The sequence below is a fragment of the Dasypus novemcinctus genome, chromosome 14, assembly GCF_030445035.2.
Source record: "Dasypus novemcinctus isolate mDasNov1 chromosome 14, mDasNov1.1.hap2, whole genome shotgun sequence".
Lineage (NCBI taxonomy): Eukaryota > Metazoa > Chordata > Mammalia > Cingulata > Dasypodidae > Dasypus > Dasypus novemcinctus.
In genome coordinates this window covers 2,491,579-2,516,610 of record NC_080686.1, presented here as the reverse complement: position 1 = coordinate 2,516,610, position 25,032 = coordinate 2,491,579, and the positions used below count along the sequence as shown (strand labels likewise).

The 25,032-nt window shown below is 40.8% G+C and overlaps 1 protein-coding gene across 4 annotated transcripts in view; it reads right to left on the bottom strand.

Annotated features, from left to right (window-relative positions):
* Positions 1 to 12,346: 12,346 nt before the first annotated feature.
* The window catches only part of LOC105745046 (zinc finger protein 420-like), a 120,841-nt gene continuing 108,155 nt past the window's right edge, over positions 12,347 to 25,032 (bottom strand). For 2 of the 4 annotated variants that reach the window (XR_011645601.1, XR_011645602.1), the window contains exons 8-11: positions 21,396 to 21,492; positions 20,079 to 20,160; positions 16,860 to 17,014; positions 12,347 to 12,849 (exon numbers count right to left, since the gene is read on the bottom strand). The gene's annotated coding sequence lies outside the window, so the exon portion shown is untranslated. Of the gene's footprint in view, positions 12,850 to 16,859; positions 17,015 to 20,078; positions 21,493 to 25,032 lie in introns of those variants that run through there. The other 2 variants (XR_009180364.1, XR_009180365.2) reach the window with 2 other exon arrangements.

The following is a 25,032-nucleotide window of genomic DNA, read 5'->3' as shown; positions in this document are numbered from 1 at the left end:
ATAAAATATAAATCAAATTGCAGGTTATAAGAAATTTCTGTTTATAAATTTTACCAGAAATCTGCATTCATTTTTATGTGATTTAATGTAACCGAAATAATGTTCTTCAGCTTCAAACTCTTTTCTTCTAAAATTTACTGAAGTTTATCGTTCATTCATGAACATACATAAACAGTAAGATTAGAGTGAAAGTTGTAAACTTACAAAACAAAATATATATCATCATACAGGGCTCCCATACATTACCCCATCACCAATAACTTGCATTGATGTTAAACAATTGTTACAAACTATGAAAAAGCATCATCAAAATATTACTACTAATAATAGCCAATATCCTACATTTGGTGTATTTTCCGCTCCACTTGCTCAGTTATTAAAACCCTGTATTAGAATTATATGCTTTTTATAGATCATGACAGAATGTTCTCATGTTCTGTTAATCACAGTCCATCTGACAACACAGGCTTCATTGTGTTATACAGTCCATGCTTTGTACAATCCATTCAAAATGTACACTCACTGACTGTCATATTCATCAGAGTTGTGTTGTCATCACCTCAGTCAATTTTAGAACATTCCATTATTCCAAAAGGAAAAATCCCATACCACATTGTTCTGCTAAATAAAATGCTTTGCTAATGCTTTGCTATATATATATGTATATGATTGATATGATGACTTAATTAGCTCAAGCACAAAAAAGCAATACATAGATATATATTTATTTAATTAAACTTCTGTTAATAATTGGTAGAATATGAAATAAGTAAAGGATTCTCTACAAACAGGGGTCCAAATGCTGCATCATAATCCTTCATGATATACATATATATAAGCTCACCAAACTGGGGGACACACCAACTTTCCTGACCCACATCCAGCCAGAGTCGTGACAGGGTGCAATATAAATATATATGTATCTATTTAGTAAACCTTTGTTAATAATTGAAAGAACATGAAATAAGTGAAAGATTGTTTATAAACAGGGGCCCAGCTGCAATACCACATCCCCTCATGGTATATACATATAGATATAAGCTCACCAAACCGGGGACACACCAACTTACCTGGCCCACATCTGGCCAGAGTCCCAGTTGGATGCAATATAAATATATATTCATAAGTCTATAGACAACTAGAATGAGAAACAAAAATAACATAACCAGTCAAAAGATCAAATCAATATTGAACAGAGTCACAAAATGACAGAAAACAACAGTTTTACATACAAGCTCACCAATGTCTGGCTCATGACTAGGAAGTCCTGAATCAGCAGCTAATATCAGAATCTTGATTGAAAGCAACACCTTTGTAGAGCACCATCTCCCAGGGTGGGACTTCAACTGACCCAACCAAGGGCTGTCCCTTTTATTGCACTCATAATCAATGAACTTGGTACTATAGATGCCAACTTGTGAGTACTGTGTCAGTTTCCAAGAAAGTGGTCAGCCTCCTCAGGAAGGAACACAACACTCCCTGGGCAGTACTTTCCAAGGTCTATATATCAGTCCCCAGGAAAGTGGGCAGCCTTCCAAGGGAAGAACAAAAAACTCCCCAGAATGCACTCTATTTGTTCTTATTTGTTACAAAGCATTCTCCAATGTGCCCACTGTTTTACTTCTGATCACTCCTCCTGATATATGAAAAATGCTGACCAGCAAGGCGTTGGTCCACTGATTAACCAAGCTTCCTGCATGATGTTTCACTTCTAGGTTTGAACAATACTCACTAAATATTTTCCCAATCTATTCCATCCCAGGATTGTTCAAACTTAAAACAAGAGATTTACATATACATTCAACAATATACAATTATGTGTCACAAGTCATCAGATTACATAAGTACACAATGTGTTGTATTAGTAAAGCTCCAATTTGCATTCAAGCACTTTTTTTAAAAAAGATTTATTTATTTATTTAACCCCCCCCCCCCCCGGTTGTCTGTTCTCTGTGTCTGTTTGCTGGGTCTTGTTTCTTTGTCCACTTCTGTTGTCGTCAGCGGCACGGGAAGTGTGGGCAGCACCATTCCTGGGCAGGCTGCCCTTTCTTTCGCGCTGGGTGGCTCTCCTTACGGGGCGCACTCCTTGCACCTGGGGCTTCCCTACGCGGGGGACACCCCTGCGTGGCACGGCACTCCTTACACGCCAGCACTGCGCATGGCCCAGCTCTACACGGGTCAAGGAGGCCCAGGGTCTGAACTGCGGACCTCCCATGTGGTAGACGGATGCCCTAACCACTGGGCCAAGCCCGTTTCCTGCATTCAAGCATTTTATACATAATCAATAACTACAGTAGATTATACTACAACAAACAATAATAAGACTACTAACTAGCAGACATTGAATGAATAGATTCTCATTTCCCATAGGCTTAAGATTCCCACCCAGTGAGGCTAAATAGGCCAGTATATGATGACCAAAAATGATTTAAATTTCCCCCAGTTTGTATACTTGAGGCATAGGTTGAAACAAATTATTATTACTCCCCCTTTTTGGGCTATGGGGCAGCTGGCACTTTAACTCATAATTTCAATGTGTGCATTGGTTCTACTGTTAGTGTCTTCACTGGACCTGGGGCCACAACTCACAGTGTTGACTTTAAACTTAGTCCATTAATGTAAGGATCCATTTTCTAGGCAGAGAATAATAGCTGGCTGGTTACAAGAGTCTCAATGCAGTGTTTGCAGCAATGAAAGCATACCTTGCCACTTCCTAGAGCTGGAGGGGACCTATGTCACAGTCATTAGAGGGAGCCTGAAGGACACTTGTGGGTGATGTCCATGAGCTGTTGGCAAGTAACAGGCAGTTGGAACTGCTGGGCTAGGTACCACAAGGTCTGGTATCCACGATGTTCATCTTCCCAGTGGAGCTATTCTGCTTCTCAGGTCTCAATGGTATAGCTCTGGATCTTTGTGAGGGCATCTGCCTCGATGGTCCTGAGAGGGGTGTTAGAGGAGTGGGCAGGGACATGACAGACAATTATTTGCTGCTGCTGGCAGGCATCCCTGATGTTTTTCTACAGTTCTGTCCCCCATAAGGGTTGATTCACAATAATCCATTGTTTCTGTCTCACTTTTAGTATTTGCAATCCACCCCTGGATAAGTATGGCAGCCTTCAGAGTTATGAAACACTTATTTTATTTTATTTTTCTTCTTTATTTTCTTTTAAATGTTACATTAAAAAAATATGAGGTCCCCATATACCCCCACCCCTCCCACATCAACTACCTCTTCCATCATCGCGGCACATCCACTGAACCTGGCGAATACATTCTGGAGCACCACTGCACCACATGGAAAGTGGTCCACATTGTAGTCCACACTTTCCCCAGTCTACCCAGTGGGCCACGGCAGGACACACAACATCCAGCATCCATGGAACACTATTGGGTTAAGCCTTTTGCTTGCAGCAGGGCTTCATATGCTTCACACAATTGCTTTTATAAGGGGCTATATTGTACTTTAGACCCCTTCCTACAATTGTGACTAAAACCCAAGGGGTATTTGTTTAGAATGTTGCCTCTACTACAAAATCTGCCCAAAGTCAATATTGGTGTTGGCCACATCCAATTAATTCACAGAGTAAGTCAAGGTCCACCCCCAGTTTTTTGCTTAAGCTTGTGCCAATGCCCTCTTTGCTTCTTTAAAAACAGCCTGCTAGAGAGCTATTCTCATTTCCAGGCACAACCTTTCTAGATTAGCACAACTTTTCCTGATTAATACATACAATGGTTTGTTGTTTTATTTAAAGATTTATTTTTTTATTTCTCTCTCCTTCCCCACCCCCATTGTCTGCTCTCTGTGTCCACTTGCTGTGTGTGTTCTTCTGTGTCCACTTGTATTCTCGTCAGCAGCACTGGGAATCCTTGTCTCTTTTTGTTGTGTCTTCTTGCTGCATCAGCTCTCTGTGTGTGCAGCGCCACTCCTAGGCAGGCTGTGATTTTTCATGTGGGGTGGCTCTCTTACAGGGTGCACTCCTTGTGTGTGGGACCCACCTATGTGGGGGACACCCCTGCATGGCAGGGCACTCCTTGTGCACATCAGCACTGTGTGTGGGACAGCTCACCAAATGGGTCAGGAGGCCCTGGGTTTGAACCCTGGATCTCCCATATGGTAGGCAGACACTCTATCAGTGGAGCCAAATCCATCCATTTCTCTACATGCAATAATAGTTTTTTTAAAAAAGATTTATTTTTTATTTATTTCTCTCTCCCACCCCCCCCTTGTCTGCTATCTTGTGTGCATTCACTGTGTGTTCTTCTGTGTCTGCTTGCATTCTCTGTGGCACCGGGAATCTGTGTTTCTTTTTGTTGCATCATCTTGCTGTGTCAGCTCTCCGTGTGTGTGGCACCACCCCTGAGTGGGCTATGCTTTTTTCACAAGGGGTGGCTCTCTTTGCAGGGCACAATCCTTGCACATGGGGCTCCCCTATGCAGGGGACACCCCTGCATAGCACGGCCTCCTTGTGTGCACCAGCACTGCATGTGGGACAGCTCACCACATGGGTCAGGAGGCCCTGGGTTTGAACTCTGGACCTCCCATATGGCATGTAGGGAAGCGGATTTGGCTCTATCAGTTGAGCCAAATCCACTTCCCTACATGCAATAATTTTAATACCTGGACTAACTGAGGGGCAAAGGGTCTCTAGTATCCCCAACAACCCCAGAAAAGCAATCAATTGTTTTAAAGCTTGTGGTGTGAGAAAACATACTTTTTTAAAAAAGATTGACTTGTTTTATTCCCCCCTCTTGTCTGCTCTCTGTGTTCATTTGCTGCACATTCCTCTGCATCTGCTTGTCTTCTCATTAGGCAGCTCTGGGAACTCTATACTTAGTTTCCTAAGATAAACCTTGCTATCTCCACAGCAGTCACAGGCTATACCATTTCACAAACCCACCAGCAGAAAATGACTGCTTCCATGTGAACCACAACACCCTCTCCTACATTTCTGATTTTCTCTGATTTAAAAAAAATTGGCCATGTTTATTGACAAGGTACATTTAAAAATATGGATTAGAGTGGACTTACTGGTATTCTACTATAGAATTATTGTGACTAGCAATGGAAGAAATTGTATCACTGATGTGGAAACAGTGGCCACAGTAGTTGCTGAGGGGAGGGAGAGGGAAGAAGAGATGAGATATGGGGGTATTTTGGGGACTTGGAGTTGTCCTGAATGATATTGCAGGGACAGATGCTGGACATTATCTATCCTGCCATAACCCACTGAATGTACTGGGGGAGAGTGTAAACTACAATGTAAACTATAATCCATGCAGTGCACTAGTGCTCTGAAATGTATTCACCAAATGCCATGAATGTGCCCCAATGATGAAAAAGGTTGTTGATGTGGGAGGAGTGGGGTGGGGTGGGGTATGGGGTATATGGGAACCTCTTATTTTTTTTAATGTAACATTTTTGTGATCTATGTATCTTTAAAACAAGACAATAAAAATTGAAAAAAGGTTATTCACAATTAAATATATATACACACATACAGACACACACAAATGTTTTACTATCTAACGATCTCAGATACAGATGCTCTAAAATATTTCCTCTCTTTTCTTGCTTCAGGACAACCATATCACAGATATGCCAGGCTTTTGAATACCATACTTAGAAAACAAGGCATGTGGGTCACTGCAACATAGTCAAGAACAGAAAGGCACATTTTTGCTTTATAATTTTGTTGGAATCTCTCAAAACATTTAAATGCTTAGTTTGCGTAAGCAATCAAGTCTTCATCCATTTTTCACATATACAGTAAACTGTACTAGCTTTTAAATATGCACTCCTCAGTTTTTTCACACACATACACATATATACCATTTTCCCTCTATCTTTCAAAATGGACCACTTGGGGATTTTAACCTAAGTATTGTTACATGTATGCACATTTTAATTCCACATTTTAGGAAAGGACAGAACCCACAGTATTTCAATTTTAAATAACTAGAACATTGAATGTTTATAAAATACAAAGTGCACAATAAATACAAATAAAAGAGACAAGTGGATATACACACATTTTAAAAGAAATAACTTTGGCAGGTTTCTAGCACATTTGAGCTTCTTCTCCAAGAGTTCTTTATCTTCCAAGTTGAAAATTTTTAAATACTTAAAAATGAGAGTTCAGGATCCTCACATTTGTTTTCCCTTCCACATCATCTTCCACCAAGCTCTGAGTCTGAAAGATTGTCAGAAGCTTAGTCAGTAGCACCTGGAACAGCAGTGGTGGAAGAGTTCATGGTAAAACTTGCCATCACATGTGGGAAAAATAGGAGTGGGGTGGGGAGTGGGGTATATTTTTCAGGTAACATTTGGTGTGATCTATGTATCTTTTAAAAATAAATTAAAAATGTATTTTAAAAAACTTGTCATCACAGCTGTGGCTCTTCACCCAGAGAAGTGGCATTATTCAAATGCTCCATGGCCTTCTCCTATTCACCTGTGACTAAGAACTCCTTCTCTGAGCTTCATTTCTTCAAGGAAGTATTTCTGAATAGTTTCAGCATCTTTCCCTTTGGGTAACTAGAAACCCCAGCTCTCTGTTTGGCAAGTTTCTGTTTTCTTTCTTGGCTCTCATAGCCTTTTTTGAAATCAGTATTCACAGTCTTGTGCAGTTGAATTAAATTCAGTACCCCATGCAAAGAGTTGCATGGACACGGGAGGCGAGGCTGCTTTTCCAAACTAGCATTTTCTTTCAGGCACTGAGTGTAGAGGGTGGCATTAGACGATGAAATAGATGGCTGCCAAACCTCCAATCATGAAGATTTTTAAAATTCTTATCTTTTTTATCTTCTGTCCATGTGTGAATTAGGGAGCCCCAAAGTTATGTGACATTATGACAAATTAAAGTAGGTTAAAAATGAAGATCCATACTTAGATATACATGGGGTCCCTGTCTTCTCCCAGAATGCATAAGAGGTATGGAAATGGACCATTGAGGAGGCTTTTTTTTTTTTTTTTGTATCTATTTGTCTAGCAATGCAGGCTGCTGCAGAAGAAGCAAGAAGGGATAAACAAAATTAGCAAGCAGGTAGTCATGTGAGCTTTGTGATATAGCTTTCTATTCCTTTGGAATATTTCCAAATAAAATGTGAAATGAAGAAAATAATTTATCTTTTGTTCTCTTAAAGAGAAAATGCAAAACTCAGTGGCTTCCTACCATGGACACTGGTCAATGAAAATGTTTCTCATTTGAGGCATACAGTTCTATTGGGAACCACAGGATACAGCAATCCTGGTGTCTGCAGTGGGACAGAATTGCTGTTGAGGCCAGCACAGACATCAAAAAGCAAATGAGGTGATTCAGGGAGTTGTGAGTGGCAGGAGGCTGAGGACTGTGCAGGACAAGAGCAGAAATACCCAGTGGCAGGCCCCAGGGTCCTATCAGGTGCCCTGGACCAGACACAGTTCCCAGTCCTTTATGAATCATCCCTCTTTACATGAGGTGGTGCCTGTACACCATGCCTCTGTGGCCATGGGTACAACTCAATACTTAGCTTGCTGAAGGAGAGAGAAAAGTTCTTCCACATTGGTGGTGGAGGCCTTTGCCATTTTACAATCACTCTGGCATTCCTCTGCCCTTCTTCATATCTCCTCCAACACTTGGCAGTTGGGCTTTTTAATTACTTAAAAATTTTTTTTGAACTTTCATTGAAAATGTACATTGAAAATGAACAAACAAATAAGCAAGCAAACAATACACACACACACACCAGGCATTTTATCCGATTCCACATACAGACATTACAAAAAAATTTCTCTCATTAATTGTGTTGTTTTAGGATACCCCTTATCCATGGTATCCAAAAAATTCCAGGCTTGTGGATGCCATCAGCTCAAAAAAGAGAAGTGGGGGCACAACCTGCAATGCCACCTGAGACATAGTGAACAGAAAGACACATAGTTTGCTGATAATTTTTAAATAAATGTTCTGGCTGTTTTTGCCTCAGGATCCCAACAAGTGATGTGGCATCATGAGAAATGAAAGGAAAATTAAGATGTTTAGGGAGAAATTCAGGTATTTCTTGTCTTCTTGAAAAATGCATCTGAAGTGCCGACATGGGCAATCTTGGTAGCTTTCTTCAGGTTGGAGATATTTTTGTTTAGCAGCTCTGCCTCATGAGGCAGCTGCAAGATGAGTTCAACAATATTAACTAGCAGGTCATCATTGCTGTGTGATATTACTTTCTATTTCTTTTGAATAGCTCCAAGTAAAATATGAAATGAAGAAATAATTTTCTTTCATTCTTTTCAAGAGAAAATGCAAAGCTACTTGCCTTTCTTTTTTTTTATGTATTTTTGAAAATAAATTTTTTTGTCTTTATTTTTTTAATGTTACATTAAAAAAATATGAGGTCCCCATATGCCCCCCACCCCCTCACCCCTACTTGCCTTTCTAACACTGGCATGGCCACCAAAAATATAGAATTTGGCCAAGAGATACAGATGTAGTAGGAAAAGAGGACACAATAGTCCCTGGGTCTGAAACAGTCCAGGATCCCTGTCAACAATAGATGATGATATCCACCAGGAAGCACTTGAGCTTATCTGTGGTGGTTCCACACTTGAAATCGTCTGAGTGGCTTCCAGAGTTCTTTAACAAAGTGTGAGGAAAACACCAGTATTCAAGACTGTCAGGAAAATATCCCATCTTGTTCATAAGCCTGATCACAGCCCTTGAAAAATCATCAGAGAATGATTTTTCCCATGATTGACATGTTTTCAAGAATGCAAGTATCTCAGGTGCACAAATTGAATGTCTCTTGTGAGCTCTGAATTTCAGTGTCCAGGGTTGACCTGTGACTCCACCCTTATGCCCCTGGTCAGAAATGTGCTGCTTGCTTTTAATTTCTGAATTCAAGTGGACAATCAGATTTCACCATTAAATGTCTGGTTCTAGAGTCCTGGCCTCTGATGGCCATTCTATATCTTTAATCTTGGTCTGGTCTATAATAGGACTTCACTGGACCAACCCCCTTACTGAGCTTCAACCATGGTCCTGTGTTTGGATCCTGTGTTGTGCACTTTTAGCCATGAGGGTGAGTTCACACCCAGTTTACAAAGTGAACAATGAAGTGATTTGGCGATGGAGGAGTGGGGGTGGGGTGCTTTATTTTCTGACTCACAAACAGCACCAGGAGTTCCATTTGGGTTTTTGGAGGGGAAAGTGACTGCTCCCAGTTTTTGTACAGGTGTTGTGCCAGATTTGAGGAGAAACAAGCTACTTCTTCAGCTTGATGGCTGAAAAATGGTGCTAATGGCTTTGAACTTCCATTTAAAGTTTCTCTTAATTCAAGACTTAGATATGATTTTCTGAGCTGGATGACAATGCCCATGACCCCTCTCACCCCCCACTGCTTGCCCTGGGTTCTTAGGGTGTTGGTGAGCTCACCTCTGGACAGTGGTTCATTTCACTTTGCAAGAAGTCCTTCATTTTTCTTTTTAGATACTAAATGTTGTATACAAGCATATATAGAATTACAGATGCAAAGCAAAGCAATACAAATATATACATTATGGCAGTTTTAAAAGTGTAACAGCCAAATGATGCCCAAATCAGGTTTGGAACCAACTGTTTTTTCTCATTATTGATTGATTGATTGATTTCTTCCCCCTCCATTGTCTGCCCTCTGTGTCCATTCATTGTGTGTTCTTCCGTGTCTGCTTGTCTGCTCATTAGGCAGCTTCAGGAACTGATCTTGGGACCTTCCAGAGTGGGAGAGAGGCCATCATTCTCTTGTACCACCTCAGCTCCCTGGTCTGTCACATCTCCTATTCTCTCTCCTCTGTGTCTTTTTTTATTGTGTCATCTTGCTGCACCAGCTCTCTGTGTGGGCCAGCACTTCTGCATGGGGAGGCATTCCTATGTAGGGCAGCACTCCACACGGGCCATCACTCCATGTGGGCCAGCTTGCCATACAGGCCAGCTTGCCTTCACCAGGAAGCCCTGGGTATCAAACCCTGGACCTCCTATATGGTAGATGGGAGCCCAATTTCTTGAGCCAAATCCACTTCCCCCAACTTGATTTTTAACACAATAGCTCCATTTTCTTTCTCTAAATATCTTACCACAATTCTATACACTAAATTTCTAATGCCAAAGAGATATTAAGTTCAATGACCATAGTATATGGTCCTCAGATTTAAAGCAGCAAGGTCAATTCTCCCCCAAAATGCACATAGAAAATGTAGGAACAAACAGATATAGACCTACATAACTATTCACAACATGTTAGGGGGTGATGAGGATGGTTCATAAAAATCAAGGGCTGAATCCTCCAGTCAGAGAGTTCAACTCTCCCTCTCTAGGCACCCGTGATCACAGCTTGCATCTTGGAAGAGCAATAAATGGAAGACCCGGCTAGAGAAACAGGTAAATCCAAAGCCTTGGTGTATGATTCTCACCACCCTCTTTCTCTTATTGTATTTTTATTGAAGGATATCATTCACACATGAGCATACATAAATATGAAGTGAAGAAAGAAAGGTGTGAACTTACAAAGTAAACAGGTATAATACCATACAGCGGTCCCATAAATCACATATCCACCAACACCTTGCATTATTGTGATCTATTTGTTATAATCTAGGCAAGAGCATCATTAAAATATTACTAAATATACTCTATATCTCACATTTGGTGTATTTTTCACAGAAACACCCTATTGTTTTAAACAAATCCATTTTATTTTATTTTTTTATTTTTTTTAATTTTTTTATTTTTTATTGACTTTGTAATAATATTACATTAAAAATATATATGTGAGGTCCCATTCAACCCCACCCCCCCACCCCCCCTCTCCCCCCCCCAACAACACTCGTTCCCATCATCATGACACATCCATTGGATTTGGTAAGTACATCTTTGGGCACCTCTGCACCTCATATACATTGGTTCACATCATGGCCCATACTCTCCTCTATTCCATCATGTAGGCCCTGTGAGGATTTACAATGTCCGGTGATTACCTCTGAAGCACCATCCAGGGCAGCTCCATGTCCCGAAGACGCCTCCACCTCTCATCTCTTCCTGCCTTTCCCCATACCCTTTGTCCATTATGTCCACTTTTCCCAATCCAATGCCACCTCTTCTATGTGGACACTGGATTGGTTGTGTCCATTGCACCTTTATGTCAAGAGGAGGCTCAGATTCCACCTGGATGCTGGATGCAATCCTCCCATTTTCAGTTGTAATCACTCTAGGCTCCATGGTGTGGTGGTTGTCCTTCTTCACCTCCATCTTAGCTGAGTGTGGTAAGTCCAATAAATCAGATTGTAGGTGCTGGAGTCTGTTGAGGCTCAGGATCTGGCTATCACATTGTCAGTCCAGAGATTCAAATCCCCTAAATATATCTTAAACCCCAACATTAACTGCACCTCCAGCACATTAGCATGAAAGTCTTATGAAGGGAGATCCCATCTGAGTCCAGATTCATCACACATAAACACCATTTCCAAAGAGGGGCCATCTGCCCTGGTAGTTAACCCCATCGGCCATGACCATAACTCCCATGGGTCTCTTTAGCCCTCAAAGGAACCAATATCTGGGGGTTGTATCTGCTTTATCTGTCTCTCTGACTCTGCTCAGTTGTGCATGAGGGCAAACCTTCTGCCAGCCTCCAGACTCTTTTTTAGAAACTCGTAGCCATATAAACTCATTTCTCCTTTCCATTTCCCCCTTACTTTAGGTCAAACAGCATTTTAAAGTCATGGTATTTTATGTAGACATGGATATTCTGCTGATCCGCATTGAACCTTCCGTATAAGGTCATTTTCCAGTTGCATCATCAGTTGGTAGTTGATAGTGGTCCCTCGTTGCCAGGGAGGCTCATCCCCGGGTGTCATGTCCCACGCTGGGGGGAAGGCATTAAACAAATCCATTTTAATGACACACATTAATGAAGCATCCAATTTATCCAAAGTATTCAATCATTGGTATTTGGTGTGTTCACAGAGCTGTGCATTCATCACTTCAATCATTATTAAACCTTTTCATTATTTCAGTAGTAATAATTATAAAAGAAGAAAACAGACAAATGAAAAGAAATTCTTTCCCTCTCAATCTCTCTGTTTCCTCTGCTCTATATAGGTACTATCCTGGCTATTGCAAAAATATTTATTCATTTATCAAGCAGTTTTATTCAAATATATTCACATACCATATCATCTAGCTAAAGTGTATAATCAGTGCACATTTTTTAGCTCTTGAAAACATCTTTATTATAAGATTATAAAGTAAAATACAAAATAGATGGAAATGGTAACTTTTAAAAGAGAAGGTAAGTTTTGTTTAGATTTAATATAATCCATTATAAGAAAGAGTATGGCAACAAATTTTTTTAAAGATTTATTTTTATTATTTTATTTATTTACCCTGCCCCCTTGCTGCTTGCACTCACTGTCTGCTTTCTGTGTTCATTTCCTGCACATTCTTCTGTGTCTGCTTGTCTTCTCTTCTTATCTTCTCTTTGGAACTTATCTTCTCTTTGGAAGGTACCAGGAACTGATTCCGGGAGCTTCTGATATGGGAAAGAGGCATGCAATCACTTGAGCCACCTCAGTTCACTGGTTTGTTGTGTCTCTCATTGTCTTTTTCTGTTGTGTCTCCTTTTTGCTGTGTCATCTTTTTGCATCACTCTCTGCACATGCCAGCTATCTGTGTCAGCGCTCCATGCAGGCCAGCTCACCATGCAGACCAGCTCACTGCATGGGCCAGCTTATGGCAGGGCCAGCACATGACACAGGCCCACTTGCCTTCACCAGGAGGCCCCAGATATCAGATCTGGGACCTCCCATATGGTAGATGGGAGCCCAATTGCTTGAGCCACATCCACTTCCTGCAACAAACATTTATAAAGGTAAATAATTCTAATATAATAGAAATAATTATACCAAATTCTAATTTTTATATTTCAACTCTAACTATTGGACATAATAATCTCTATGAATGAAATAAATTATTGGTTCAGTTATTCAATTTCCATTGAGGCCATAATTCTTTCCAAATAATCTAATTCCTATTTGGGAATTCCTCACATCTTATTGGCCTAAATTACCACAGACAACGTGACCACTAGGAAGACCACAGTATTTCAAAATGGGGCCCCTCAGAGCTCAGTAAACCAAGGGTCAAGGAAGAAATGACAAGAAAATGAGAAAATATTGAAACCTCAGTGATGAAACAATCTTATCAGAAGCTACTGGATACCAGATATATCTGAGCTTAGCACAATGGATAACCTGTTCAAAGACCTAGAAATTGGCATATAGATCCTGAGTTCCAAAATGGCTCTGAGCAGTATAGACAGGCAAGGCAGGGTCATGCCCTCCCTCCACAATCCTGGCCCAGCATAAAGTGGTCACTGGATGGTGCCCAGCACACTGTGTGGAGCGTCTGCTCCCCCTTTCTCCACCATAGAGATCCCTGGTGGGCATGGCCCAAACACATCAGCTGCTGAATTACCTGGGGCTGGGGGCATGAAGAGGGACTATTTTGAAAAGAAAGCGTCTAGAAAGAAGGCAATGCTGAAAGCACAGGCAAGAATGAGAGAGAAGTGCATCCAAGAATAACACAACTAAGTTCTAATTCTATTTTGTAGTGGGGTGTGGTGGTGGTTCAAATATAGAAGTAGGGAAATGGACTTGGCCCAGTGGTTAGGGCGTCCGTCTACCACATGGGAGGCCCGCGGTTCAAGCCCCGGGCCTCCTTGACCCATGTGCAGCTGGCCCATGCGCAGTGCTGATGCGTGCAAGGAGTGCCCTGCCACACAGGGGTGTCCCCCGCGTGGGGGAGCCCCACGCGCAAGGAGTGCACCCGTGAGGAGAGCTGCCCCAGCGCGAAGGAGGGAGCAGCCTGCCGAGGAATGGCGCCGCCCACACTTCCCGTGCCGCTGACGACAACAGAAGCGGACAAAGAAACAAGACGCAGCAAAAAGACACAGAAAACAGACAACCGGGGGAGGGGAGGGGAATTAAATAAATAAACAAAATAAATCTTAAAAAAAAAAACAAAAAGCAAATATAGAAGTAAAGTGACTAAGCCAGTAGTCAAACTCAGGATTATGGAGGGAAAATTAAAACATATCAGCAGTCAAAACAGACACATACAAAATATATACAATAACTGTGACATGTTATTAATGGAGAAGTATGGAAAAAGAGTGCAAAATGTATGGTATGGACCATGGTGGGTGGTAAATCTGATGATATTATCTCATAGTCTATAAGAAATATTCTACCATGGGATGGTGGGATGTTGGAGGATTGTAGTGTGTGAATTCTGACTGAGTGCATGACTGTTTTGTTAGTTCACAACTTCTGTAATAAAAGTATGTTTATAAAAATTATAATGGGGTGGGTTGGGGAAAATAGACCAAATAAAAGATATGTACTATAGTTAATGGTAAGGTTTTGATGGTGTTCTATCATGGACATATTTGTATACTTAAAATAGAAAAACAACTTTTAAAAACACCTGGCAAAATACAAACTTTTAAAATAAGAGTTAAATATCTATTATCATTTTCATATAAATTATTAGCTAAGAGTGAAAGCATTGCTCAAAATATAACATCAATACTATTTCAAAATGAAAGTTTTTAGTTTTTTAAAAGTACAGACTTTTATAAGAGCCTTCAATAATTTCATTTAGTGGTGAATGCATTTTGTACAAGAAATTTTGGACAACTTTTCTTTTTTTAGTTAATTAAGTAATGTTAACTACTCTAAATGGGAGAGTAATGATAAGAAGCTCCCAAATGTTTCTCTCTGATTCCTCAATTTTTGAATAATCCCACTTCTGGTTTGAAAATTTGAAGGACATCTTTTTGAAATATTTTATGAATCTTTACTTGGTTGATAGCAAGCTCTAGCTTTTGAATCAAGGAAAACATTTCAGATTTGTATCAATATCCTTTGAATTTTTCTCATGTATAGAGGAATTCCAATGCAGTTGCCCATATATAAAGAACTGCTTTATACCATTTTCTACTTATTTAGAATATACTTGAAACAAAATGAAAGTTATTCTTACAAAGAAATTAAGTGGAAAACACAGAGACACACTCACACATATACATACAATCACTGAGGCCCAGCAGCCCTCCAAATGCAATCTCTCTCCTATGGCATGTGAAAGCCCCTGCCCAAACCCAATAGGGAAACACCACTTGTAGGCTAAACAAGGAGATAAATACCTACATGACTATTTACAAGAATAAGGGGGGTGATGGGATGGTTCATAAAAATCAAGGGCTGGAAGCGGACTTGGCCCAGTGGTTAGGGCGTTCGTCTACCACATGGGAGGTCCGCGGCTCAAACCCAGGGCCTCTTTGACCCGTGTGGAGCTGGCCTATGCGCAGTGCTGATGTGCGCAAGGAGTGCCGTGCCATACAGGGGTGTCCCCTGCATAGGGGAGCCCCACACGCAAGGAGTGTGCCTCATAAGGAGAGCCACCCAGTGTGAAAGAAAGTGCAGCCTGCCCAAGAATGGCTCCGCCCACACGGAGAGCTGACACAACAAGATGATGCAACCAAAAGAAACACAGATTCCTGTGCCACTGACAACAACAGAAGCGGACAAAGAAGAAGATGCAGCAAATAGACACAGAGAACAGACAACCCAGGTGGGAAAGGGGAGAGAAATAAATAAATAAATAAATCTTTTTTTAAAAAATCAAGGGCTGACTACTCCACTCAGAGAGTACAGCCCTACCTCTCTAGGCACCCATGATCACAGCCTCCATCTTGGAAGAGCAACAAATGGAAGACCTGACTATAGAAATAGGTAAATACCAAAACTTCGTATGTGACTTTCACCTCTCTCTTTCTATTAATGTATTTTTTACTGAAGGATATCAATCATACGTGAACATACATAAATATGAAGTATATAGTAAAAGTTGTGGAGTTACAAAATAATCAGGCATAACACTCTACAGGGGTCCCACACCTCATCGCTTCACCAACACCATGCAGTGTTGTGATCCATTTGTTACAAACTAGGCAAGATATTAATATTACCAAAATATTACCAATCACTGTAGTCCATATCTCACATTTGGTGTATTTACCCCCAAACCACCCTATTTTAAAAATCTATTTTATTGTTAATAAAGCTCCCAATTTACCCAAACTGTACAATCAATGCTATTTGATATATTTACAGAGTTTTGCACTCATCACTGTAATCATTATTAAACTTTTTCATTATTTCAATAGTATTAATAAAGATAAAACAGAAAAATAAGGAAATTCCTCCCCTCTCAATCTCTCTATTTCCCTTGAAGTACATAGCTTCTATTCTGGCTATTCTTACACAAATATTAATTTTTTTTATCAAACAGTTTTATTAAGATATACTCACATACCATATCATCTAACCAAAGTGTATAATCAATGGCTTTTTTAGCTATTGAAAAGATGTTTATTGTAAAATTGTAAAGGAAAATAGAAAATAGATTTAAAGAAATGGTAAATTTTAAAAGAGGATATAAGGTCAGCTTAGATTTAATATAATCCATTATAAGGAAGAGATAGTATGGTGACAAACATTTATGAATGTAAATAATAATATTAATATTATAGAAATGAATTATGGCAAAATTCTAATTTTTTTGAATTCCAGCTCTAACATTGGACATAATAATATTTAAGAATGAAATAAATGATTGGTTTAGTTATGTAATTTCCATTGAAACCATGTTTCTCTGTGGATAATCAAATTCATATTTCAGAATTTCTCACATCTTATTGGCATGAATTACTTCAGATAAAAATATGGCAACTCTCAGCTGGGCCCTGAGCCTCAGCAGAGTTGCAACTCCTACTCTCCAGTTCACTGGACTTACCCAGGTCAGCTAACAGGAAGGTGAGGATGGTCAACCACCACACAAGGGAAGAAAGAGTGTCTACAACTGCAAGCAGGAGAATCCTAACCATCAGCCATGTGGTATGTAAGTCTCCTCTTGATTTAGAGGTGGAGTGGACATCGCCATTCCAGGGTCTGCATGATGGAGGAATAAAATATGAATTAGAGTGGACTTACTGGTATTCTACATAGAACTATTGTGACTCTAGCAATGGAAGAAATTGTATTATTGGTGTGGAGACAGTGGCCACAGGAGTTACTGAGGGAAGGGAGAGGGAAAAAGAGATGTGATATGGGGGCATTTTCAGGACTTGGAGTTGCCCTGAATGATATTTCACAGACAGATGCAGGACATTATATATCCTGCCATAAGCCACGGAGTGGACAGGGGCAGAGTGTAAACTACAACGTACACTACAATCCATGTAGTGTAGCAGTGCTCCAAAATGTATTCATCAAATGCAATGAATGTGCCACAATGATGAAAGAGGTTTTTGATGTGGGAGAAGTGGGGGTAGGGTTGGGGGGAGTGCAGTATATGGGAACCTCATTTTTTTAGTGTAACATTTTGTCTGATCTATGTATCTTTTAAAAAAAGACAATGAAAAAAGAAAATAACCAAGTAAATCCGTGAAACACATACAGAACCCATACAGAAATAGTCTCATATATATGGTTAATAGATTTTGGCAGTAATGCTATGATAATTCAGTATAGAAAGTATGGGCTTCCCAGTAAATAGTGTTCAAACATCACATATTGATAACAGACTGGAATGTGAAATGCAAACTCTGAAAGTTCCATAAGAAAACTTATGAAAAATCTTCATGTTTTTTACTTAGGCAAAGATTTCTTAGCTATGGCAGCAAAACCACAGTTTCTTAATAAATAAAATAGGACTTCATCAAGATGAAGAATTTCTGTTTTTTAAAAGGCAATTTAATGAATTAGATAATAAGCCACAAACTCAGAGATAAGTTTTGAAAATCATATTATCTGTTAAATGACTTATATCCAAAATATGGTAAGGGCTTTCAGAACTCGAAAACAGCAAAATAATAGGTAAAATATTCAAACACTTTAAGAAAAAGACAATGTTTTGATGTCAAATAAGCACTTAAAAGAGATGCACAAAATAACTAGTCTTTAGGAAAATTCAAATTAAATTCACAACATATCAACACCAATAGCTGAAACTTAGGAAGACTGAACATACCAAGTGCTGGCCAGGATATGAAGGAACTGGAACCCTCACATAATGTTGGTGGGAATTTAAAACCACTTTGAGAAAAAATTGTCAGTTTCTTTAAAAAAATGAATAACCCTTATAAGGCCCAATCACAGAGAGAGGGAGGCAGTTCCTATGGGTCTGGTCAGTGGGAGCCAGAGATTTTCTGTCCCTGCATAGAAAGTCAAACAGGGCCTGGAGGGGAGCCAAGAGGGAGCCCAAACTGGAAACTAAAACTCTAGTAACACTAGAGACTCCTCTATTTACATTTAAAAAGGAAGGAGCAGTCCTGCCCAGAGCTAGGGGATAGTCAAGGCAGATGCCTATTGGCAAACAATTCCTAAGGTTGGGTTTTTACTTAAAATGATGGAGATGATGCAAAGGAGAAAGCATTTCTTTGTCCATTTGGATAGAAGAGTCCTGGAGTGCATCCTCAGCCCTGGGGAGGCCATTTTGACCCAGTCATGCAACATATTTTACCCGGCAGCCTGGCTCAGCCAAGGCTTCTACTAACAGCAAGGCTAGGAACCAGGTGAGCTATTGGCAGGATGCAAGAGGGTCTCACATCAGTCACAGATCCGGCCTACAGGGGAGCACACAGCCCCTTCCCTAGAGGGCCCTCACTTCCTCCTCCTGCATATTATGTGCTCAGTCCCCTGCCCCTGAGGAATCGTTACTCTTGAAACAATTCATATCCAACAGTGACACCTAGTGGTAGTTTATTTTGCTTATACTCTCCCCCACTCTTAAGTACTGATATCTTAACACTTTGCCTGTAATACACATAAAATCTGACAACTGCATATATAAAATCATAGTTGGCCCCAGTCTGCTTTTACCCCTGGCCTGGGGATCAGTGGAGTCTGCCTTTTGTCAAAGCAAGTTTTCAGTACCAGGCATTGGTCATTGGCTGGGAATCCTGTGGACTACACCTCACCATCCACTTTCCCCAGACCTCCCCAGAATTTTCTCAGCCAGGATCAGATCCCAAGTAGAACTATATGGAAGGGCAGACATAGACTTCGTCTCATCCCTATATATATGTTGCCTAAAATATTGATTGAATTACAGCCCAAAGTTGTCTGGCATTTAGTAGGTCTTTCAAGCATGTACAGAGTTGAGGCTCCACAGTAGGCTTCCATATATGGCCAATAGATTTTCTGCTTATGCTAAGTCAATTCAGTGCAGAAATCATGGTCTTTTCCACAAGAAGTGTTCAAAAAATTAAATATGATCCAGCTACTGTCATGTTGGTGAGAACAGTCCCCCTTCCCCAAGATCAATTGGGACACTCTAGACACACAGAAATGGTTGCCAATAAGTCTAGTCTGGGGGAACTACAAATTTTCTCCATTACAACATGAAATGTCAAAGAGGGCTCTGAGAGGGAGTACAAACTGGAAACTGAAACTCAAAATCTATTTGATTGGAGACTCAAACAATACTTAGATTTTGTTCAAGAGGACAATGAACACCAAAACAACATCACCAACAAAAACTAATTAATTTGACTTGATTAAAATTAAAGATATTTCTTTAGACAAAAATGGTTAGAAAAGACAGATTTACAGAATACATATATAGATCTTATATCTAATTAAGATCTTGTATCCAGAATAGACAAAGAACACTTAAAACTCAATCATAAGGATACAAACATTCCAATTTAAGAAATGGCTAAATGATCCTAATTGTGCTTGTTAAAAAAGACATATGAGTGGGAAATAATATATGAAGAAAAGCTCAACATATTAGTCATGAGGGAAATGCAAATTAGAACCTCATGAGATACCACTACACACTAGTCTGAAAAAAAAATAAGAATACCAAATACTGGCATGAATGCAGAACAATAGGAACTCATACTCATGTGAATACAAAACAAAACAATAAAGCCACTTTGGGAGATAATGTCAGTTTCTTATAAAGTAAATCATACACTTAACAAATGGTCATGTAATCCCCACTTACATGTATTTTCTCAGGTGAATGGAAATTATTTCTACACAAAGTCTTGTACACAAATAGGCAGCTTTGTTCTTGGTCACAAAAACTGGAAACAATTAAAATGTTCATCAGTAGGTGGATAAAAGAGGGGGATGAGGAAGAGAAGGCAGACTGGTAAGAGTAATTTGGAGTCTGAGTGGCCCCTCTTATCCCAGATAAAAAGAGAGTGATGTAATTGACTAGTAACACTAAAGACTCTGAGGCCCTCCTCTATTTACACACAAAAGGAGGCAGACAAGCCTCTGCAGGGCTTGTTGATAGCCAAGGCATATTCCCACATACTAACAATTTATAAGGCCAGGTTTTTACTTAAAAAGATGGAGATGATGCAATGGACAGAGGATTTCTTTGTGCATTGTGATAGAAGAGACCTGGAGTGCATCTCCAGCTCTGGGGAGGCCAGATTGACACAGTTATGGAATATTTTTTTGCTAGGAAATCCCTCTTCTCTAGTTACCAGGCAGCCTGGCTCAACCAAGACTCCTACTACCAGCAAGCCTAAGGTCCGGGGAGCTAGCAGCAGGATGAGAGAGAGTCACACATCAGTCACAGATCAGGCCCAGGCAACCACCCTACATGGGCCACACAGCCCCTTTCCTGAAAGGTCCCTACCTCCTTCTCTTGCATAAAAAGCCCAGTCCCCAGCCCAATGAGGAATTGTGACTATTGGAACAATTCTTACCAAACAGTGTTGACTAGTGGTGGCCTCTATTGCTCTTACTTTCCACAGTATAGTAATTGATGCTTTAACACCTTGCTTGGAATAAACAGAAACCCTGAAACTTGGATACACAAAATCACAGATGGTTCCCATCTGCCCTCCCTCATGATCTAGGGATCAGTGGTCTTTGTGTCCTCAGGTCAAGGATGGTGTCAGCCCCATGTAGCAGCCATTGGATGGCCATCCTATGGTCTTCCCCTGTGAACTTCCTTCCACAATCATCCCCAGGATTTTCTCAGCCAAAGGCAGATCCCAAAGCAGAGATATATGGAAGGGCAGTCCTGGGATAAAAGTCTCCTCCCCAGATATGTCCCCAGCATGGGTACTTTGCCTAAAACACTCATTTAAATTCAGTCCCAAAATTGTCCTGGTCTCAGTAGGTCTTTTTAAGCTTGTTCAGAATCAAGGCCCTGGTAGACTCCCACATTTGCAGAAGGGACTTAGCACGTGATGAGATGGTACATGGAAGTGTCCCGATGGTGTGCCATGTCTTGGGAAATGTGCCCACATGAGGAGGTAGATGTCCTTCCCTGGAGCATTCAACTTAGGAATTAACTTACCTGTAGAGACCAGGCCTCACTCAGTTATCCATGGGAAGCTTCTGAGCTTAGATGGAAAGATGTCACAGCAATTTAGCAGAGGTTCCTGGAGGTGGTTCTAAAGAAGTTCAGTTAGTTATCTGTGAATGATTTCCTATAGATGACTTCAGGCTGAGTTCATAACTTAAGATACAATCCCTAGGAAAAGCAGCTGTGGCTCAAGTAATCAAGCTCCTGTTTGCCATATGGGTGCCCCAGGTTCAATACCTGGGATCTACTGGTGAAAAAAAGGTGTACCCAGATCTGTACAGTGAGGTGCAGCTTCCCCACCATGTAGAGAAATGCTGCATCAAAAAGATGATTGTTAGAGGTTCCTTTTCACTAGGTTTGCAATAAATAACAAGCTTTGACACATTTCCCCCTGACATGCATTAAGGAAAGACAAGCCCCCCACACCCAATAAGCCTAATGCCTAAAAGCACAGCACTTTCCCTAAAGGTTGAACATAGAAACCACATGGAAACAGGAGTAAAGGGAGATAGAGACCTTTACTCCATTCAGATCAAAGTGCCACCTGCTCCTCCAGAATTCCAAGAAAACATAATTCCCTAGCCCACTACCCTCTAGGCATACAAGGGAAAATTTTTGCCTCTAGGGCTTCCTTTTGGCTCCTGAACCTCACTTGGACACTTAACCCCCTCCCACTGACTATCATTTCCCTGCCTAGGAAAGTACTGTATAAACTAAAATCCCCCTTCCAGAATTGGGCTGAAGTCTATTCTACAGACAGACCCCATCTATTAGGAGAGCATCTCAACAAATTTCCTGTCTGCAGTCATATCAGTCTCTGTGTCCCAGTGAGCACAATTTTTCTCTAACATTGATACAACCAGATAGAAAATAAAGATGCCCTCCCTAGGCTTTGCTCCCAAACCTGTAGCAGATTTTAATCACTTCTTTCAAATGCAGATATTCTGAAGCTTAGAAGCATCATGTAGATAGATTATGGGATATAATCACAGGCTTCTTTCAACTACTCTCCCCAGGTGGCAGGTTAAAAGTTGCAGGGCCTCTGGCAAATCCCATTCCTCACTTTTCCTAGCCCTATTAAGGAATCACTGGCATGGAGGTAGACATTTAACTTCTACCCAGAAGAAAGTTCTAGATTTCTGTGGACATCTCCTGAAAGGACACAGCAGAGAGTTGATGGGCAGGAGGGAGGGAGGGCTCTGAAGAGTGGGCCTCCATGGAGAGAGCCAAGCAGCTGGGGCAGAGGGTCATGTAGAGTGGTGGACAATCATGATGTGTCCAGTGCTACAGTCAGTGCCTGGCCCTGAGAGCTGGAGCCAGGATAAAGTATGGACAGAGGGCTCTGGTTGCAGGGAGGATGCTCCCTGGCTCCTGCGCCTTCTTCCTGAGTCCCCACCACATGTTCCCCACCTGGGACTCACCCCCTGTCCAAATCTAGTGCCATGATACCCCAGGACACCCCTCCCACATCCACCCTCTCTACTGTTGGGGCAGCTAGAGGAAAAGCAGAGGAGTGCCCGGTGAAGCTCTTTAAGGTCAGAAGGGAAATTCCACAATTTACATGCTCAGGGACCACAGGAAACACTTTAGCAGAATGTGCAACTGTAGGGAACTTAAATGGAGGATTTTGGAGTTGACCCAGAAGGAGCAACCACTAGGTTGCAGTGACAATCTATTCACAGGGAGTGGTGTTGACTGCTTTGTAAGTGGGAACACCTGCAGAAAAACTTTCAGAGGCCACAGGTGGAAAGGAGTCCCTTGAGGGCAAAGCAGGGCAAGGAGTGCCAAGGTAGCTTGGGACCTTAGAAGCATCCATGACTAGCCCACAAACTGAGAGCCTATGTTGGGTCAGTTTCCTGGGGGTATGGAAAGTCTGTTAAGGCTAAATGGCTAAAATATGCTCATTGGGCTAATTTTAAGACAATTGGATGTTTAAGTATTTGAGTTTGGCTGTGCCCCAAAGATCTCAAAATAACTTAATTTCTTCCATAGGTATTTTCTCAAGAGGATTTTCTGTGAAAGGGGCAGATAGGCAAGACAGCCATGAGAATTTTAAAGCTACTATGTCTGAAATGACTCACCAGTATTACCAACAATGCTAAGCCCCTCCCACACATGCATTTGTCCCTGCTCTATGTTGGATAAGGGCTTTCCAATGTGGAGGGATTCTTTCCAGGGGAAGCCTCCTCCTAGGGATGCATCCCCAAGGGCTGGTGCATAGGATGGCAACCATTGTAAGAGTAAAACACACCAGTTGGAATAACTTTCATTTCTTGGCAGGTAGATGTTTGTTTATTAAGAGACAATTCTAGGCCAAGTAATGCTATTTATAATGGCTTCCTGACTCTTTTTTAAAGCCAACTGAATTCTTTAAAATAAACTTTCTTGGGACTCCTAAATCAGGGCAAAGTCCCACTGGGTCTCTTGTGACATTTTCTGCCTTGGTCTCCAGGCCACAGCCCTGTCTCCTACCTCAGACGGTTGCCCAAATAAGCCTGGCTGCAGGCCAGTGAGGGCCAAACTAACTGTGGTTATATTTACTTATAGAAACATTCACACCAACATTAATGTCTACCTATTTATATATGTTTATGCATATTCACTTAAAGGTCCACAGCATAGCTTCTGTATCACTGTTTACAGGTGCTCTGACACAATTGTATATGATTTTATTTTCATGGAAACATGACAATTTATAATAACTCCTTTCCCACTCCTATCCTTTTTATTCTTTCCCCTCCCAACCCTCCCTAAGCTCAAGGCAAATGCTATTTTCAGTCGGCAGAATCCTGCTCATTTTGTGTATTTCCCCACCAGCCCTCCCCTTGAGCAGTCTCCTTCTCTGACTCCTGTTGGAAGGCTGACTGTTCCCTGTGTCCTCTTTGGGGTCCTGATTCTTCCAAGATGCCCAGGCACTCAGTCCCCCTTTTCACAGCTCTGATCCTTTGGGCAGAAGGTGCAGGTTAATGCACATGGTAGCCCAGAGTCATGGTGTGCCCAGGCATCCCTGTTAGTCCTGATGATGATAAGGATCAAGATAGAAATACAAACTACTTTCAGATGCTTTTAGCTCTTGGCATGTATTTTATTTAGAGGATTTCCATGAAAAGAAAAGTCAGGAGAGTTTGGTATATAAATGAAATAACAAACTGGTGTTACAGTATTCATGGAAATAAACAATAGAGGAATTTCTGTGACAGGAACTGCCAAGTAAGTGGCATTGATTCATGTTGGTTTTATTTTTGATATTCCAGGGTCAGGGATTGAACCAGGGACCTTGTATGTGAGAAACCAGCACTCTTCCACTGAGCCACTGAGTTTGTTTTTTCATTTGTTTCTTTGTTTCATTTTTGTTGTTTTTTAAGAAGGCACCAGGAACCAAGCCTTGGACCTCCCAAGTGGGAAGTAGGCACTCAACTACTTAAGCCACAGTCACTCTCCTTAATTGTTTTTACTTAACAATAACTCCTTCATTATTTATATTGTTCATAGTAATAAGCAAGGATAATAACAGAACAATAAAACCCCTTCCTCTGTTAATATCTTATTTATGCCCAGTCATTTTAGGATTTCAATGATGGGTCAAGGGTCAAAAAATTTTGAAATAACTTTTAAATAAAGAAAGTCC